The sequence below is a fragment of the Protopterus annectens genome, chromosome 5.part1, assembly GCF_019279795.1.
Source record: "Protopterus annectens isolate FY-2018-M chromosome 5.part1, PAN1.0, whole genome shotgun sequence".
NCBI lineage: Eukaryota > Metazoa > Chordata > Ceratodontiformes > Protopteridae > Protopterus > Protopterus annectens.
In genome coordinates this window covers 110,688,849-110,707,860 of record NC_056736.1, presented here as the reverse complement: position 1 = coordinate 110,707,860, position 19,012 = coordinate 110,688,849, and positions in this window count along the sequence as shown.

Below are 19,012 nucleotides of genomic sequence, written 5' to 3'. Positions count from 1 at the left end.
GCTTGTGTCATTTAGGGGAACAAATGGAACATTTCATTAAGGCAGGCTAGTCGGACTGCAGGTCCATGGGGCAAAGTCAGCATGCAAAAAATAAATTATACACAAATAAATAAATAAATAAAAACAGGAATGGGTAGGTGAAATAATGCATAAATTAAGTATCTGAATCAGGTCTTAGACATTATAACATTCTAATGAGCTGTGCATTTAGTGAAAACTTTCAACAATCATTAGTTTACTGCCAAACTGATATCTGAAAGCAGTATCAAAGTTCTCTTGCTTCTGAGAAATTCGTCTAAGATATCTATGCATAGTTTTAAAATATGACCCCTCAGCAGGCATTTATTTGTATCATTTTTTCGTTCATATTTTACAGTTAACACAGGTTACCACTATCATTCACTTCCATCAAATTATTATTTCTTTAAATGGTGCTGTTTCATTTATGTTGCTTGCAGGATGCACTATTACAAATCTTGACTGCATGAACTGTGATGCAGCTGACATGACCTAAACATTGCCTCTTTAGTTTGTCTGTGCACCGTGTCTGGAAAGAAATCCTTAAAGGACAGGAAGGAACTTTAGTTTTGAAAGATGGCAGCCTGTCTAACCTGGATAAGCAAGTCCTGGGTTTGACTTCTTTATCTCCATTATTGTAAGGTGTGACACTGAGCATGCTCCTTAACCAGGCAGTATTCTACAGTTTCCTCTGAAGAGCAGCACTGCTGTATATTGGGCTTAATTTCTTAACACATAAAATTAATAAAAAAAAAATAAAGTGCTTAGAGTGACTTCAGAAGATACAACACACAAAAGCATCAGATGTATCTGAATATTTTCTGTGGTAAACTAGCATATTTTTGCATGTGGTAATGGTTGTGCCAAATGTAGTAGTCAAGAATTTACAAACGCGTTACCTGCCTGGCCTTATTACCTTTTCTGAGATTTTTATTAGTAACAGGGGTCAATATTGTGAATTATTACTCATTTGTAGTTCACACCATTAAGGATGCATTTTATTAGGCAGGCTTGTTTTACAGTTCTTCCCACCTTATTCAGGGTAACTCTTGTACTTCACTTGAAAGCCATGCAGGCCAGATTGACAAGATGTCTGTATATTTTTGAGCAGAATTCAAGCAGGCAGTTTGGAAGTCTCAGCTGCAGATACTGTCTGAATATAACACTAAATGCCAACATCTAATTTGGTTTGCGGTATGGTCCAAAACTTCATGCGATAATTAAGTATTTTTCTTTCAAAATAATTTTTATTAAAGATAGTTGGCTACATATAAAATGTGTCTTAACCTTAAATAGTTAGCAAAATGAAATGAATAAACATTCAGACGCAAAAAGAACTAAAAACTTATCACGAAAATATTCTTTCTAAATGTGGGCTGCATTTACTGTACACATAACAAAGGCTGGTTTGAAATTCCTCCATTCAGAAAAGAAGTAGCTCAGACAAAATCATTTACAGTATGCATACATCTTTATCAGACCAAATATGATATGGTATAATATGAAAATTTTAAAGGAATAAGGTATCTAATTTCTTTGAACAACCTAAAGATATGGTTTCAATAAGAAAAAGGAACTCCTATGTAAATGCCTTCTTTTTATTTATAGTCCTATTTAGATAGATGCATCTTAATCTGTGGCTAGAATCTGCATCTCTCAGCTTTGCAGACTGCTGTAATGGCAGAGGCTGCAAAGCTTTTGATAAGAGGGGCAAGGAGCAACGTGCAAGTCCCTCGGTGATAACCTTCTGACTCCAACATTATAGGTCTTTCTACTGGAATTGAGTTCTACATCTTACTCGATTGCTTATTGTCACTGATGAGTAATGGATGCATGGCCTGTGTGTCCCTGGGTACACGATCTAGTCAGTCAGGCCATCGAGAGGCACAGCTGTGGGCTGTTGAGGCAGACAGATAAAAAAAAAAAGAAAACTGCTAATGTTTCAGATACAGCCAGTAACTGAATAGAGTACCCTGAGCATATCTGAATAATAGCACCACTAAAAACCTCCCTGTACCAGTTTGAAAGTACATTAATCAAGCTGTTCTCTCTGCTAATGTAGAAGTTAAGATAAAGCAGTAAACACAACACGAGACTTTGATAAAGAGGCCGACTTCAAAAAGTTACTTTCAAGGCTATATTTAAAAGCTTATTACAAGTAAAAGAAACTTCGAATCTAAACCAGTTTTTCTGAAATATGTTGTTTTTTTATCTTGTGTAATTAATACAGGATGTTAAACTCATTTCTATACTTTATATATTGATTGGTGTAAAAAAATATATACTATAACCACAGACGTTTGTGTAAAACTATCATTGTAAAATTAATTTCTTTACAAAAGTATATTATGAATATTATTAGCTGAAAATTCAGCTCAATGCAACATTCTGCTGTAGGCTGAGAAGAGGAAATAAGGGTGAGCCGTACCAGATTAAGACTTCAAACACTGCTGCCATTTCTGATACATAAGCTTGCCTTCCACACTCCAGGATCAACAGCTTGAAGTGCAATTAATATTTCCACAACTGATAGCTGCTCCTATTCCTGTATTTGCCAGACTGCAGTAAAACACCCCTTCTGAGGTTTTGTCTTGCCAGTGTTTCTCTTGCACTCATGTAGGGAGTAAAGATTTACTACACCCCCTGACACATCAAGACAATGACACAGTGCCTAATGCCTATGTCTGTATTCACATTCTTAGTGCTTATGATGTTTTCAGTACACATATAATGATCTTCACTAACATATAATGATCTTCACTAACATCTCTAGACAGTGAAAACATGCCATTTTAAGATATTCTGTTTCGTACGTATAAGTGCAATACGCACTGTCCCCTTAAATGATCCACATACCGTGTGTGAATATATTATAGCAAGTCTGAAAGGAAGATGATGGGTGCCCCTGTGGCAACTTGTATATCAGCTGTGCTGAGTACTTTAGTAATGTAACAAAGAAGAATGCCTGATGCCATGGGACAGGACAACAAGGAAGATGAAGCTTTTATGTGGATGACTTAGGTTCACAAATACTTTATTTAAATTTCTTGTCTAGTTATCAGAGGTACATGGTTACCACAGGATATTTTATTTGTGCTTGCACTGAACATTGTAGCACCTAGAGATTTCTTATGCATGCCTATCTGATAAGTTGGAGCCAGTATTAATTAAACTGTAATAATTTATTTCATGCTAGAATGTCAGTCAGAAGAGTCTGTCAGTGCCAGATCATGCTATTTAACATGGACCAAAACCATTAGCAACTAATAACATTGTGGAACTTATATTTGTGTGATAGTCAGTAGACTGGGGTGACTGGCAGCCACCCAAGAAGCTAAATGCAGAATTCCAGTATGGTTGGGGATATAGGAGAAGGTATGAATGGCAAATGAATGACTAATTCACAAGAATTACATTTGGCAGCCATTATAACAGGCCATAGAAGGGTAGAGGGCTCTTTGGTGGCTTTAACAATGTCCAAATTTCAAATAGCCTTTGGGAGAAAAGCAACACTCAAGAATAAGGGACTATGTTGTTATGTATGGTGCTATTCCTTTCTGTTACTCACTTTTAATTACATCAATTCCAAAGTTGCACTTTCCTGTGGTTAAGACTGTTGACCCATGCATTGCATTACCATAGTATCCTCCCTTAACATACACACACACACATTCAGCCACACATACACCTGCATATCTCTTACCTGTCTCTAAGCTGACAGAGTGTCCATAATGTCACTCCTTATATTTTCCCTACCCTTGCAAATAAAGAATCTATACAGTTAGTCAATAATGTCAGAATTAGAGTTTCATTTTTCTTACTGAACATAAAGTTGGTGCAGGACCTGTTACTCTATTAATTTTTTAATTGAATCCAAATAATAGTGTAAAAATTCTGTTCTTCCAGGCTATGCCCTGAAGCTCCACATCCCCACATGATCACACCCCTATTCCTGTCAATTATCTGTCCCTGATTTTACATGCTGCTGTTGCATCTTAAAGGTAACCAGCCTCTATTAATTCGTGTATGGTCATAATCACTGAATAATATCAGACATTAAAGTTTCATACCTCCTAGGACGTTAAAAATACCCTACTACACTAAGTGATCAGTTAGAAGGGTGGGTTAACTCTGTTGCTACCTGTGTTAAGGATGGATGTAGGGTTGAAAACATTTTCCTTTCTTTTACTTCAATTTTTTTTGAAAGACAGTTAATATTTGAGGAGTATCCCTGGTGACTAGTGGTGGTAGAAAAGAGTGACACCGTCTTTGGGAATGCCAAAGGTACAAGCTTTGAATATTTTTGTATCTTTAAGCGCAATATAAAAATTTACCCCTGGTGTCTAGTGCTCCCTCCACCCTATGTCTTTCATGTTATAAAACCTTTCTACTATTTTTTCATCTTTAAGGCACAATATAAATAGTTACCTCTGGGGTCTATTACAACCACCTATCTTACAAAATTTGCTAATTAGTCTAGGGAAGTGTGGATATATGACTGGAGCCCCCCCACACACAAATATACAGAGTCTCCCCACCCAGTCACGCTCATGGACACATTCAACTATTCACCCACTCTCACCTTACACCACTGATACCTCTACATACACTCACATGTGCAGCTACACATGCACACATACACACACAAGCCCCCCCCCCCCCCATAGTACCTGTCTGCTAAACTCCCTGGTACTTTCTCTAACACAATCATGTGAACATGAGGGTTTGGCCATGTTCATTAACACGGGTAGTGGATATAATTTATGCAACCAAACGATTCTTAAATCACTCACCCTCACCACAGACATTTCTGAGGGGAGATCACATGGCTAATTACAATATGCTGCTCTCCCAGATTGCATCATTAGCATCATTGGTACTTCACCATGGTAGGGCTGTCTCCGTATCAGAAATGGTCACCACAAGATGCATACCAGGCATACATAACACAGCAACCTTTCTGAATATGGTCCATTGTTTGACAAGGAGAATAAAAAATGTAAATGTTTGGAGTATAAGTGGAATTATAAAGGGCTGTAACATACATTGGAGGGCACAGAATTTCTCACCATTGTTTCCCCCTTGTTATGCCAGTCTTAGAAAAGATGTACTTCCAATACCTATTTCAGTTCTCTGATGTAAGCGCTGTCACCACAAATAGAAAAAAAAACAGAAAGCTTGGAAATGCAAGTTTCTTGTTCCACTAGCTGTTGTTGTATTTACTTTCTGGTTCAGTACTTTGCACTGCTGTCTTGTGATCATTTACTGTACACTCAGCCCATATTAACACTTCAGCTCTACTCATGCTATGCTATTCTTATGTTACACTACTCATTTCATACCTAATGTCATACTTCCAAGTACAAGTACTCATTTTATACTTAATGTCATGCTTCCAAGTACAAGTACTCATTTTATACTTAATGTCATGCTTCCAAGTACAAGTACTCACTTTATACTTAATGTCATGCTTCCAAGTACAAGTACTCACTTTATACTTAATGTCATGCTTCCAAGTGCTCATTTTATACATGATGTCATACTTCTAAGTACCTATTTTATATCTAATGTCATACTTCCAAGTGCTCATTTTATACCTGATTTCATACTTCCAAGTACAGGTACTCATTTTATACCTGATGACATACTTTTAAGTACTCATTTTATACCTAATGTCATACTTCCAAGTACTCATTTTATACCTAATGTCATACTTTCAAGTACAGGTACTCATTTTATACCTAATGTCATACTTCTAAGTACTCATTTTATACCTGATGTCATACTTCTAAGTACTCATTTTATACCTGATGTCATACTTCTAAGTAGTTATTTTATACCTGATGTCATACTTCTAAGTGCTGCTGCCACCATACTTTATTCCCTGATCACTTGATCATTTTGAATTTCTTGTCATCCTAGCTACGTTCCTACAAACTAACATAAACTCATTCCAGTCTTTCTCTTGGAAACACTTATATGTATGTAACAGAAAGAGTGTTATTTTAAGTGACTAAGAAACAAAAACAAATATAAAGCAAATTATTTTATTTTGTCAAAAATATTGAAAACATATGTACAGAACTGGATAAGCAAAGAAAATAATAATAAACACTTTATTTATTATTTATTTATTTATTTATTTATTTATATTTGTTGACTGGGAGTGTCCAACTGGACATAGGTCCATTTTCAGCGGAGGCCCGGGGAGAAAAACTCCACAGTTAAAATAAACAGACAGTAGTTACATTGGATTACATAGCGATTAACAATTTACATAGCAATTACTTACAACATATTTACAGATGAAGAGCATAGTACATCAGTAGACAACTAGAATCTTTATCTGTGAAGTACATAACAGACATTAACAAATGTTACAATAAGAAGTTCCTGCTGTATAATAAGTACTAGGCTTATGAGCATCTGAGCCTGCTTTAATCAAGGTAGTTAGTGGAATGGAAAGAAAGGTAGTGGTTGGATGGGGTGGGTGATATTAGAGCGGGAGTTGCAAGGGCATAGCGAGCATGTTTGTAGGTGTGCTTTTAGTAAACTTTTGAAGTGGGTGCATGATGGTATGGAGGTAATTGTGGGTGGGAGGAAGTTCCATAATTTGGCTATGGTGCAAGAGAATAGTGCTTCACCAGTAGAGTTATTGGCTTTAGTGATCTGCAAGTGATTTTTGTTGCTGGATCTTAGTGGTCTGGTGGTGCGATAGGGTTGGAGTAGATTCTGGAGGGATGGGACATTTAGTGGATGGTTTACTAGTTTGTGGGTGAGAGTTGATTGCATTGAAGGAGGTGAAGGAGTTCAAGCCAGCCCAGTTCAGCAAGTGAGAGACAGTGGTGACTATGGTAGGATGCCCCTGTGGCGAATTTGGTGATTTTGTTGTAGCAGGTCTCTAGCTTGTTTAGATCGCATTGCCTTAGGTTGGTATATATATTGGAGAGGCATAAAGTAGGGTGGAGATAAGGTGGGAATTTGCTATTGAAATCTTTGCTGCTTTGGTGAGAAGTTGCTTATTTCTGTATAACGCTCCTAGTTTTTTGTGGACTTTTTTATGGTCATGGATATGTGAATGTCAAATTTTAGTTTATTGTCTATTTCCACTCCTAGCAATTTGGTGTGTTCAGATGGGTATATAGTGGTGTCTTTTGCTATGATGTTAAAGTGAGAGTTGTTTTGAGTATGTTTGGTGGGTTGGAAGATGAGCAGTTTAGTTTTGTTTGGGTTGAGTATTAATTGGACATCGGATAACCAAGTTTCAACAGAGGAAAAGGCTTCCTGTGTGACTTTTTGCAGTTTGGGTAGAGACTGGGCTGAGCAGATGATGGTTGAGTCATCTGCGTATTGTATGAGTGTGCCATGTTTGGTGGCAAAGGCTAGATTATTGGTGAAAACAGAGAAGAGTAGGGGTCCAAGGATGGATCCTTGGGGAACCCATATAGAGACAGGTAGTTGGGGAGATATGTCATTCTGCCATACAACGGATTGTTGGCGGTCAGACAGGTAACTCTGAAACCAGTTCGTGACTGATTGTGAGAAGGATAGGTTATTGAGGACAGAGATAAGCTGTTTGTGTGGAACCATGTCAAATGCTTTAGATAGGTCTAGGAAAGTAGCAGAGGAGAGATAGCCATTGTTTTTATGCTGAAGGATAGTGTTAGTAAATGAGAGTAAGGCAGTGGTGGTGCTATGGTTTGGTCGGAAACCATGCTGAGTACTGGAAAGGAAGTTGTTAGTAAGGAGGTAGTCTGAGACCTGAGAGTGTATGCATCTCTCTTGTAGTTTGTTTAGCAGACTATTATATCAGAAACCATATACGTGCTGGAATGGTATGAGGGGGATTGTTAGCAAATACAAATAATACAAGTTTTAAATATATACCCACTTACCACTGAAGTATTCTATTAAATATGTTCTAACAGTGCTTATTTTATTTTGTTTATTTTATTTTACATTTGTTGACCTGGATAGTCTGACTGGATGCATGTCCATTTTCAGCGGAGGCCCGGGGAGAAAAGCTCCATGGAATAACAAATCATCATAAACATATTATTTACAGAGATTAGATGGGCAGACAATACAAATTACATATAGAATATTTTCAGTGATTAGAAGAGCAAACATTATAACAAATCGTAGTGTTATTCAACGAGAGAATCGGATAAAATTACATAGCAGGCTACCTAGCAGATTTACACATTCCAGAGACAGGTTAACCAGGCTTGATACAGTGACATAACCAGTTTGTTCCCAGGTGATGTTTGAGCTTAGTTTTGAACTGACCAAGTGAAGAGAGTAAGGTAATATCAGCTGGTAGAGAATTCCACGCTCTACCTACAGAATATACAATGAGGGAGTCACTAGCTGAGTTATTAGTTTTACATATCTGAATAAGGAGTCTGTTGGAGGCGTACAGCAGTCTAGGATTATTATAGAGGGTGACAAGATCTTTAAGTGCAGGGATATTGTTAGGGTTATATATGATTTTATGGGCCATAACCAATTGGTTATATAGTATTAGACTGGGTAGTTCAAGCCATCCAAGCTGGATTAGATTGATGCAGTGATGTGTCCTAAAAGGCAGCCCAGTGGCAAACCTGGCAATGTGGTTATAACAGATTGAGAGTTTGTTCATGACAGTCTTATTAACATTAGAGAGAAGAGGGGATGCATACAGAAGAGTAGTGAGAAGGTGAAATCGAGCTATGGCAACTTTGGCTGGGGGGTTAGGAAGGCTTTTATTCTGTAAAGTGATCCTAGTTTTTTGTTGATGGTTTTAATCAATTGGTTAACATGTAGGTCAAATTTTAGATTATTATCTATAATGACACCTAATAGTTTAGTGGAGAGGTCAGGGGAGATTATTGTTCCATCATGTGCTTTTATTATAAAGTTAACAGCAGTAGACCTTTGTGTAGGTAATAATAACAGCATTTTAGTTTTTTTAGGATTTAGAATCAGACGTCGTTGGGAAAGCCACTTTTCTATTGTGTTAAAGGTGGTCTGGGTGGCTAACTGTAACTCTAGTGGGGATGTGGCTAAGCAAATCAGGGTAGAGTCATCAGCATATTGGATACAGCTGACTTTTGGGGTGACAGTATTCATATCGTTGATGAAAATGGAAAATAACAGAGGCCCTAGTATAGAGCCTTGTGGTAATCCAAGGGTGATAGGTAGTAGGTTAGAGAATTTATTCTGCCAAAGAACAGCCTGCTGTGTATCACTTAGATAAGATTTAAACCATTGAAGGGCTTTAGGATCTAGACCGAGTGTTTGCAGGGTGTGGATTAATAGTTGGTGGTCAACCATATTGAATGCCTTGGAAATATGGTTATTGTTTTGATTATGGTTTATGGTATTGGTAAAGGCTAGTAGGGTAGAGGTAGTACTGTGGTGAGGTCTGAAACCATGCTGGGTACCTGCCATGAGGTGGTTATGGATTAGGTGGTGCATGAGCTGCCTCTGTATACATTTTTCCATAATATTTGGAAGTGGAGAGAGTATAGCTATAGGCCTATAGTTGGAGAATTCAGTAGAGCTACCTCCTTTATGGAGTGGGATTACATAGGATATTCTCCAGATAGTGGGAATTTTAGCTTCTTCTATGGTTCATTTGATAAGTATCGATACTGGGTATGCAATGGCATCAGCTGATTTTTGTAGGTATTCAACAGGAAGTTGGTCAGCCGATAGTGTGGTGGGTTTTAGTTTTTTGATTAGGGTACGGATAAGAGATGTGGTGACAGGTTGAAAACTAAATGAGAGTAGGTTTCTAGAGGTAGTACTTTCTGGGCCAAGGGAGCTAGGAGGTAGTTGGCTGGCTAGGGCCTGAATTGTCTCGGTAAAGAATCGGTTAAAACTATTTGAAACATCCTCTGGGGGTTTATCAGTAGTGGCAACTGGGACGGGTGTAGTAGTATGTCCAGGGTGTAGTAGTTTATTCAAGCCTGCCCAAAACATCTGAGGGTTATTTTGATTTTCTGTCTGTAATTTGCAGTAGTATTGTTTTTTGTCTTGTAGTATGAATTTGTTAGTTTCGTTCCTAAGTTGCCTGTATTTAATTTGATCTTGGAGGTGTTTAGTTGAACGCCATAAAGCCCAGGCTTTGTTTCTAAGGCTAATTTTGAGTCTAGTCTCTTTTGAAAGCCATGGTGCAGTTTTTGCCTTTGTTCTTTTTGCGCGAATAGGTGTGTGTAAGTCAAGGATATCAAGGAATTTATTGTTAAAGTACGCAACTGCTTCCTCTAAGGGGAGGAGTTTTAAAATAGACCAATTACATGATTTTAGTTCCTGTTGGAATTTGGCTGAGTCAAAGTTTTGTTATTTCTAACATTTCTTAGTTCTTAGGGTTGTTGGGGATTGATAGCTTTGTGCTTAATTATATATGTGAGATGGTGATCACTTAGACTATCGGGGAGGGTACCAGAGCTGTACATATGGGGGTGACTATTGATGAGTACCCGATCAAGTATGCTTTCTTTTTGGTTGGGCTTACCTACCCTAGTAGGGGTGATAATGATTTGCGTAAATGAGTGTAGGTTAATATGGGTGTTTGGGGATTCTGATGAACAGGTGGCCCAGTCTATATTGAAGTCTCCGAGAAGTAGGGTTTCTTGGGGGTAGTGACTAGATATCCAGTGTAAGGTGTCTTCAAGTGTAGCTATATTATTACCTGGGGGAATATACATGCAGATGATATAAATGCAATGTTAAGTTGCAGTTTGGTGGCTAGAATCTCTAAGTTGTTAATCTGATGTGGTTGTACTACATCTGTGGTTACATTCAGTCCTGATTTATAGAGTATAGCTACCCCACCCCCCCTTCCTGGAAGCACAGTCCAGTCTGTGTATGATATACCCAGGAGGTAGTACTTCATTGTCTGTAGTGCTAGGTTTTAACCAGGTCTCTGATAGATGGAGAATCTCAGGATAGTGAACAGCAAGGAGTGCATGCAGTTCATGTACCTTGTTATTAATGCTTCTAATATTAAGATGACAGGTTAGGAGAGAGTTAGATGGCCTGAAAATTGTAGGTTTTTAGCTTAGGTTACAGGTAGAGGGGGAGTATGTGTCTAAGGTGGATGGGCCAGGGTTGGGGTGTAAGTCTCCACCAAGTAATAGGCTAGGCCTAAGCTTGGAGATAAGTTTCAGGAATTTGTCTACGAGTTTGTGGTAGAGTTTGATTGTAGTGCTAATTTTCCTAGAGTTGATGTGTAGGAAGTGAGAACAAGATGTTGGATATGTTCTGGTACTGTAAGTATGGTTGAAGGTGGGATGATTGACAACTTGGGTGATAGTATGGGCCTTTGGAGCTTGAAGTCCTGTGACAGACTGATTTTCATATAAGGTAAGGAAGTATGGGACTAATAGGAGGGGTAGTAAAAAGGAGTGCAACATTGTTTGGGATGTGGCTTGACAGATAAGAAACTGTTATACCTGGAATTGCAGTACCAGAAGATAGTGTGGTTAGGTAACTGTATTGAAAGGGGGTGGGAGGCTGCCAGATGAAAGATGATAAGTGCTGGTGAGATGTAGGTAGAGGGTTTGGGTGGGGAATAATTATCACAGCAAGAGGCAATAGGAGCTAGTAGGTGGGGGAGTGGCTAATCAGGTAGAAATATAGATGTAGTTATTTATTTCTCTAACCTTTCCTTTTGCATTACTGGTTCTATACTAAGGACCATTTCTTGTCTGCAATATCTTTCCACAGGAATAGCACAGAATGGATGAACTCAGTGGCCCATGTTAAAGCTACTACTATTGCTTTAGTGGCTAAAGAATTAGTGAGTGAAAAGCCATGTGCCCATGCCTTCATGGACTTGATGAGAAGTAGAATGAAACTGAACTTTAATGAAATGATACTTTTTCATTTGCCTTGAACTCACTATTCCATTTGTGAGTCTTTGAATAAAGATAAAAACAATGGTATACTTGGAGCCAGCTCTTATACTTTAGAGCATGTAAATATGAAACTACTTTTACAGTACAGATGTTGAAACAGTGGCAGGTTTAATATGAACTGAAATGGATTTGTCAGCACTACGTCTTTGTTTGCAAGCTTGGTTTCTGTATTATTAGGGAATACACTTAGCCCAGTACTGCCAGATGCACACTATCTGGACAGCATGTGCGTGTGTGAGTTTGTGTGTGTGTGTGTGTGTGTGTGTGTGTGTGTGTGTGTGTGTGTGTGTGTGTGTGTGTGTGTGTGTGTGTGTGTGTGTGTGTGTGTTTGTTTATATGTGCATGTATGCAGAGGCCGAGAGAGAAAGCAAGAGAAATATAATTAATGCATTATAATATGACAGGTTTTGACCAATGATGTCTGTATTTTAGATACTCATATTGCACAACTACTTAATGCTGTCTCAGAACTGGAGACAATACATTTTGCAATGCGATGAAAAAAATGGATCCAAAATGGTAAATTAATTTAGATAAGAATATTTAAGCAATAACCCACGTCTGGGTGTGGGTAATGCTAGATTTACCCATGGTTGGTGTGGTTTGGTCATGAGTGAGAAGCCCGAGTGGCCAAACAAAGACAGAGAAAGGAAGATCTCTGTTGCTTTTTTAAAGCTGTCTCACTATGTTAAACAATTTTAACATAGCGAGATATCTTTAAAAAAAGCAATGGCGAAAGGAAGATCTCAGTTGTTTATTTTTAAAGATATCTCGCTATGTTAAGCACATAACATAGCGAGATTACAGCAACGGAGATCTTCCGTTCTCCATTGCTACCTAACATAAACAAAAAAAAAACAAAGACTTATACTAATGGAAAAAGTCCGGGCGACCGGACCTTTTTCCATTAGTATAAGTCGGATTTACAACGGACATGCTGGTTGGGCTGGCCAATCAGCATGCACGTTTTGGAATACTAATCTGCAGTCATTGTATAATTACCTATATCACACACCAGTGGTTTGATAGGAACAGTTTCACAACAATATTGATATCTGATTTCCAGAGTTACCATATGAAGTGCCAAATCCTACATATTACTTCTGTGTTATGTAATTTCCACTATGTTCTGGATTCTGGGTAGGATAACAGATAGACCACTAAGCCATGGTCTCTGGTCATCATATTGCAGTATTCTAGGCTTCATTTTCTTTCTTGTTTTTACTATAACTAAAGCTATTTCAGCTTACTGTTTTGTTTATGATAATGAGCTTACTGGACCATTTTAGTTTTTGCCTTATAATTTTAATATGCTTGTTCCCCAACATTATGCATGTCTCTTTTTGTTACACTAATAGCTCCTATCGGTCCTCTGGACTGTCAGCACAGTGCACTAAACCTGTCATTATACAACTCTTCTGACCCATCTCTGAGCTCAGTGACAGGGAGTGTCTTGTTAAATCCAACTGACAGCATACAAGGAGCAAAGGCACGTTTCTCTGTTCAAGGTGCAAGCCAATACTGGAATCAACAGGAGGGGATTATTCATTTTCATTTGCAGATTTAGGGTTTCCTGTTTGCCATGTATCACCATGGTCATCCTTCCAGTGGAAAGTGAAACTGAATCCACTGTTCAGCCACCTCTTCCAGACCACACTGCCATATAGGATTACCTCCAGTATGTTTGAGTGGAATACTGATGCAAGTTGTCCTTTGTCCCAGAGCATCATACTGTCCAAGGGATGTTGATAACACTTCTGTCAGGGCTGACCTATGTTCTGAGCTTACAGCACAAAGCTTACTGATTCTGCAAGTCTCTGTGCTGCAATCCTGACAAGCCAGCAGTCTTACTCTTTCTCAACTATTAAAATACCGTTGTACACAGTTTATTGCCTGAATACTGTTATCTTCTCCCACTTAGATTTTTATGGCAGACATGAGAAAGTTGAGTGCATAGGTCAGGAACATTATATTTTTCTTTTCCTGGCTTTTATTTCTCTTATGTGGCCTTTAAGTGATGTGCAAATAATAAAACTTGCAAAAAGCAGTTGTGGCTTTCACAGAAAGGCAGTGCATCATTAATAAATAAAAAGGGAAGCCAGCCGTGTGATTTTTAGGTTGCAATTGCTGACGCTATGTGAGTATCTACCAGCACAAAAATATAATGATTTGGTTGGCTTTAGTTTTTTTTTTCATGTCATGAAGCTAATAAATGAGGCAAAATCTGCCTCTGCAGTGCTTGTACCTGCTTTATTTGCTACCTACTAAACTCATACATCGCTGAGTGTTCATTTAAAGAAATACCACGTGGTAAAAGCTGGATTTGAACTAACATACTGATTTTCTGTCTCTAAGCAGTGGCTTTGGTTATAAAGTTTTATCCATGCAGTTATTTTAAAACATCTGAATCAGTGCAATATTTATTCAACATTGTACATTTGGATTTTTCTTGTTGCTTGTCTATAAATAAGTGAATTATCACTGTGGTCTAACAGGTCTGTTGTTTGAAATACTGTAAAAACTACTACATTTTATTCTACAAGAGAAAAATCAGAGCTTCATTTCTACTTAACGTCCTGTCCTCTTCCTTATGCATTCCCCAAAGTGTATCCCATCTGCTTTGGGAGCTCTCATTGCAATATGTAGTGATTGCAGGATAAGCACACCATTTTCCTGTCAATACTTTCCTATTAGCCTCCTGGATCCATACATCATCGTCTTGCTGGCCTGCAGTTTGCTTTATCTCCACAGCGGAGGCTGCCTTTGATTTATCTAACACCCAGGTTAATGAGGCATTGAGCCCAGGGTGGCTCCAAGGGTAATGCACTCCTGTATAAAAATGCTTAGGAGGGATCAAGTGATAATCCATAGTAGACTGAAAGGGCTGGCTCTTCAACAAATGTTGTATTTCTTAATCGCTGAACTAAGGCTCTAATGTCTTTTTCTTAAGCTTCTGCAGCCTGGGGGAAATTACAAGCGCTAAGAATGTAACAAAAAGAAAAAAAATTAAGACAGTGTTTCATTTTACCTCCATGATAATTTCAGTTTACTAATGTTTGATTAGTGTATTATATATTTTTTGCACAAAATATGTGACCTTTAATATTTTGTATGTAATATACTTTATTACAAGAATAGTAACAATCACAATTCAGGATGACAATCAGACTTGACTCAGATTTGCTGTAAAAAAAAGGAAATAAAATACATACGCATTTGACATAATCACTTATGTCCTTTAATACTCAGTCTTGGCCCCTTTTTGTTGGTGATCACAAACTGTCTAATAAATATCCCAAGAATGTGTGCATTTTGAAGATATCACATATACATTGATTTTATGATATTTCTTATACTGTAGTTTTACATTATGAGTCATCAGTGGAATGCCTTTTCAAGGAGCTTACAAAATGATTTAAAGCCCACATTCTGTATTTCATAAATTAAGGACTCTTCCTAGTGTATTTTCTAAATATTTTGTCCTGCTTATGTAATATCTGCATATGAAGTGCCATCAAGTTTCAGTGCAGTAAATGTACAGCTAACAATATTTGGAATTATGCAGAAGTTTGTGAATCAAGTCTAACAAATTTTCTCAAATCTAGACAGTGTAAGAATATTCCAGTAGTTTCCAATTCAGAATACTAAATCAAGTTTCATGATCTGTAATGAAATATTAGGTAAAATGTGTTCAATTTTTAATTTATTACTCAGAAAAGCTCTTAGTAAAGTTTAGAAATTTTAAGTCAAACACAGATTAGTCATACCAGCAATCAACAGCTAAAGCCCACAGAAGTCTTGTTGTAAACAAAAACTTCTATATAGCATTTACTAACATTATCATACTAACTTCCTACATAATATATTATAGTTTCAAATCATTAAACAAATTACAAATGAAACAAGTATTTAACTAAAATTCCTACAATAAACAGCTGGTGCTCAGAGAGTAAACTACAGAGGAAGTTCATTAATACATTGACCAATGTGTCTGAAAAATGTACATCAAACCATTATGTACCACTAGGGAAAAGACTGAAACATCTTGAAAACTGCACATCTGTAGGTCGTTCATGTCCCACAGGATGTTCTTGGTTAAAGGAAAAGTGTAATTTCTTTTGGCTTAGGGTATCTCTGCATGAAAAACACATTTTAAGGTGGACCGCACGTTACTGTGGACTGAGTTGCAGTAGTTAGGTGCAAGTGTTTTTATTCAATTTTTTAATTTAAATCATTCATTACTCTTTACATATGTTAACATGCCAGGTGTATGTGTTTGTTTGTGTCCCTGTGCTAGTTTGGTATGGTATGGTATTATTCTGTTTTCACTTGTTCTAGGCCACAGAGAATGTAATAAATGTGCATGAAGTCCACTAGGTGAAATGGAGGCCATTGTATCAATAATGGCTGTTCCTTGTAGACACTTACCTTATTGTGGTGGAGCTGGCAGTAAATTTGATAAAAAAATGAAACTGCGTGACTGCCAAAATTAGTTCTTAACCTTGAAAATAACATAATGAGGATATATGTTAGACCAAGTAAACAATTAAAAACTTTGATATTTTAACTAGAATGAATCTAAACCAGCATTGCTATGCACAGTGTTTTTAATCATTCCCTTATGAATGATGTCTACAGTGTTAAATGTGAACTCCTTGCAACCAAAATGTTATAATATTGTCCCAATTTATTGCAGAAATGCAAATTACATGTTTTTAACTCACATAATCTCCAGCTTAACATAATATTAGTTATTGATTACAGCAATTAAGTATGTTCACACCATCAGTCTATCACAATGCCTTTCTTTTTCAATGTCTTTTTTCCATTAGATTCCTACTTTATTTTGTTTTAATAGACACACGATTGAAAAATATCATTTTGGCTGTCACTGCTTAATGTGCAAGTAGAATCTATTCAATGCAGTCATAACAGTAAAACCATTTTATTTCCTAAGTACAGGTAAACTTGTAATAAATAAACATTTTATTAACAATAATAATGATAATAATAATAATAATAATAACACTGCTGCTTATAAATGGCAGTACAATGGGAAAAGTTTAGAGTGAATTGGCTGGTAAAATGGAGTTTATGTGCTTCACAAATACATTTAACTGTATGAAGTACTGGAATAAATTTAAAAAACAAGGGCAAGGGTTGCATATTGGATACTGAAAATAGATCTACTTACAGTATACATTTTAGGAAGGCAATATGCAAATATCCTCAGACTTTGAGGCTCAGTTATGCTACATGTTGGAATTATATTAAACTGGTCATTCTTCAGGACCACCCAAAGCAGCCCAGCCTTTTCCAAAGTGTTTGATAGTTTTCTGGTGGCTACCATAAATTCCTTTGTAAGTCACTTTAATGAATGCAGTTTCACAGAACAGAAATGAATGAAATGGAATTTGTTTAGACAAAATGTACATAAATGTATGTGACGGGCAAACACCTGAATGCATCCCAATGGAGGAGTTCTTGTTCCTCCCTTAACCCTCAATTATTTACTTCAAGATCAGTGAAGCTTTAAGTAAAAGGAAATTTCCTCTATTGCTGTGATTTTGTGGGACATTCAACACTCCCTACACAAAAACACATGTGTACATAGGTACATACATGGGCACACAAGCAGATGCATTCTCTCAAATGTGCTTATGCATACACACACACCAACGTACACAAATGTGCAACACACACACATACACACACACACACACAAACACACGCAGAACTGGGTTTTTCCATCACGGGTTAAGCCGAAAAATCATTTTCCTGCACATAGAAAAAAATAATTTTGTATTTGCAAACTCTACTTTTGCTAAGCTGAATTTATCAAAGTAATATTTAGTGATAACTCTGACAAACTGAATGACTTCCCTTTTTGATTGATACTAATAATACAGTTACCCAGTACAGTCTTAAGCTACTTCCAGAGAATCTTTCACTCTCACAGATACAGCCTGAATTACAAAAAGATGTTGACCAACTTACCATCCAGAAAAAATTCTATAGTTTATACTCAAATCATTGATAAGATGGAATGCCATGAATTTTTTGCCTTAAATCACACATGACGACACACAGATATACAGTGCTGTAAGCATTGCAGTATCTTCAGTCAACAAACCCATTTAATGGTTCAAGATGGAGACCATTATCTGCAGGGCTTGGAATGATTCCCTTATTATCCTTTCTTTTGTTGGTGGTGATAGGAGGGATCAACATCAAAGGCAAAGTTGTTCCTTTCTGCCTCTTTCACACTGAGTTTGATCTTACCCTCAACTTGACAGTGTTCTGGGGTTTGCTGCTTCAAATAACTCAGTAGATTTTCTGAATAGGGCATGGTACTGACACAGCCTTAATAATATACACTGTGTTCTGAGACTCATGAAGAAGGATCATAATTTTTATATGCTATTTATCATTGATGCTTTGTCAATTATCAGAAGTCCCATGACATGACTGACTCTAGGCCACCATTAGGGTTATATAAGTAGCCCTAAACTCAGTCCTCTGATAGGTTTATCCCAGAATGCTGGCCTTCTGAACATGCTTGCTGTTGTACATGCCTGATGTCAGCTGCAAAATCCTCATCAATTTCCATTGTTATTGGTGCTCTCACTAAGTCCTAACCTCTGCTGGGTGTCACTGATACAAACTGCTTCAGTGCCCTCAGGTTGGGTGAGCTTGTATCAGGTGCTCACAACTATACTCTGTTGTCATCGCCACCAACTGCCAGGTCACTACTTAATCCTAGTTCTTCTGAATCACAGTCAGGACTTCATCCATGTATGTCTCAGAGCCTACTCCAGTATCAAGAAGTTGTGGACTTGTTTCCTGATGTATCAAAGACAGTTAAATCAGTAAGAAAAGGCATGATTTTAGGGAGGCTTGTAAACATACAGTTTTACCCAGTTCAATTAATATAACAAGCAAAGCAGCTACTTGGTGTTTTTCTTCAATAAGGCCTGAAATGATGTACATCTGGAGTCTGTCTTTTGCTGTTCTTCCCCTGACATTGTCCTGTTGGAGGCTGTGTGGGAAAACAGAAACAAGTAGAATGTTGGCTGCATGTTTAGTAC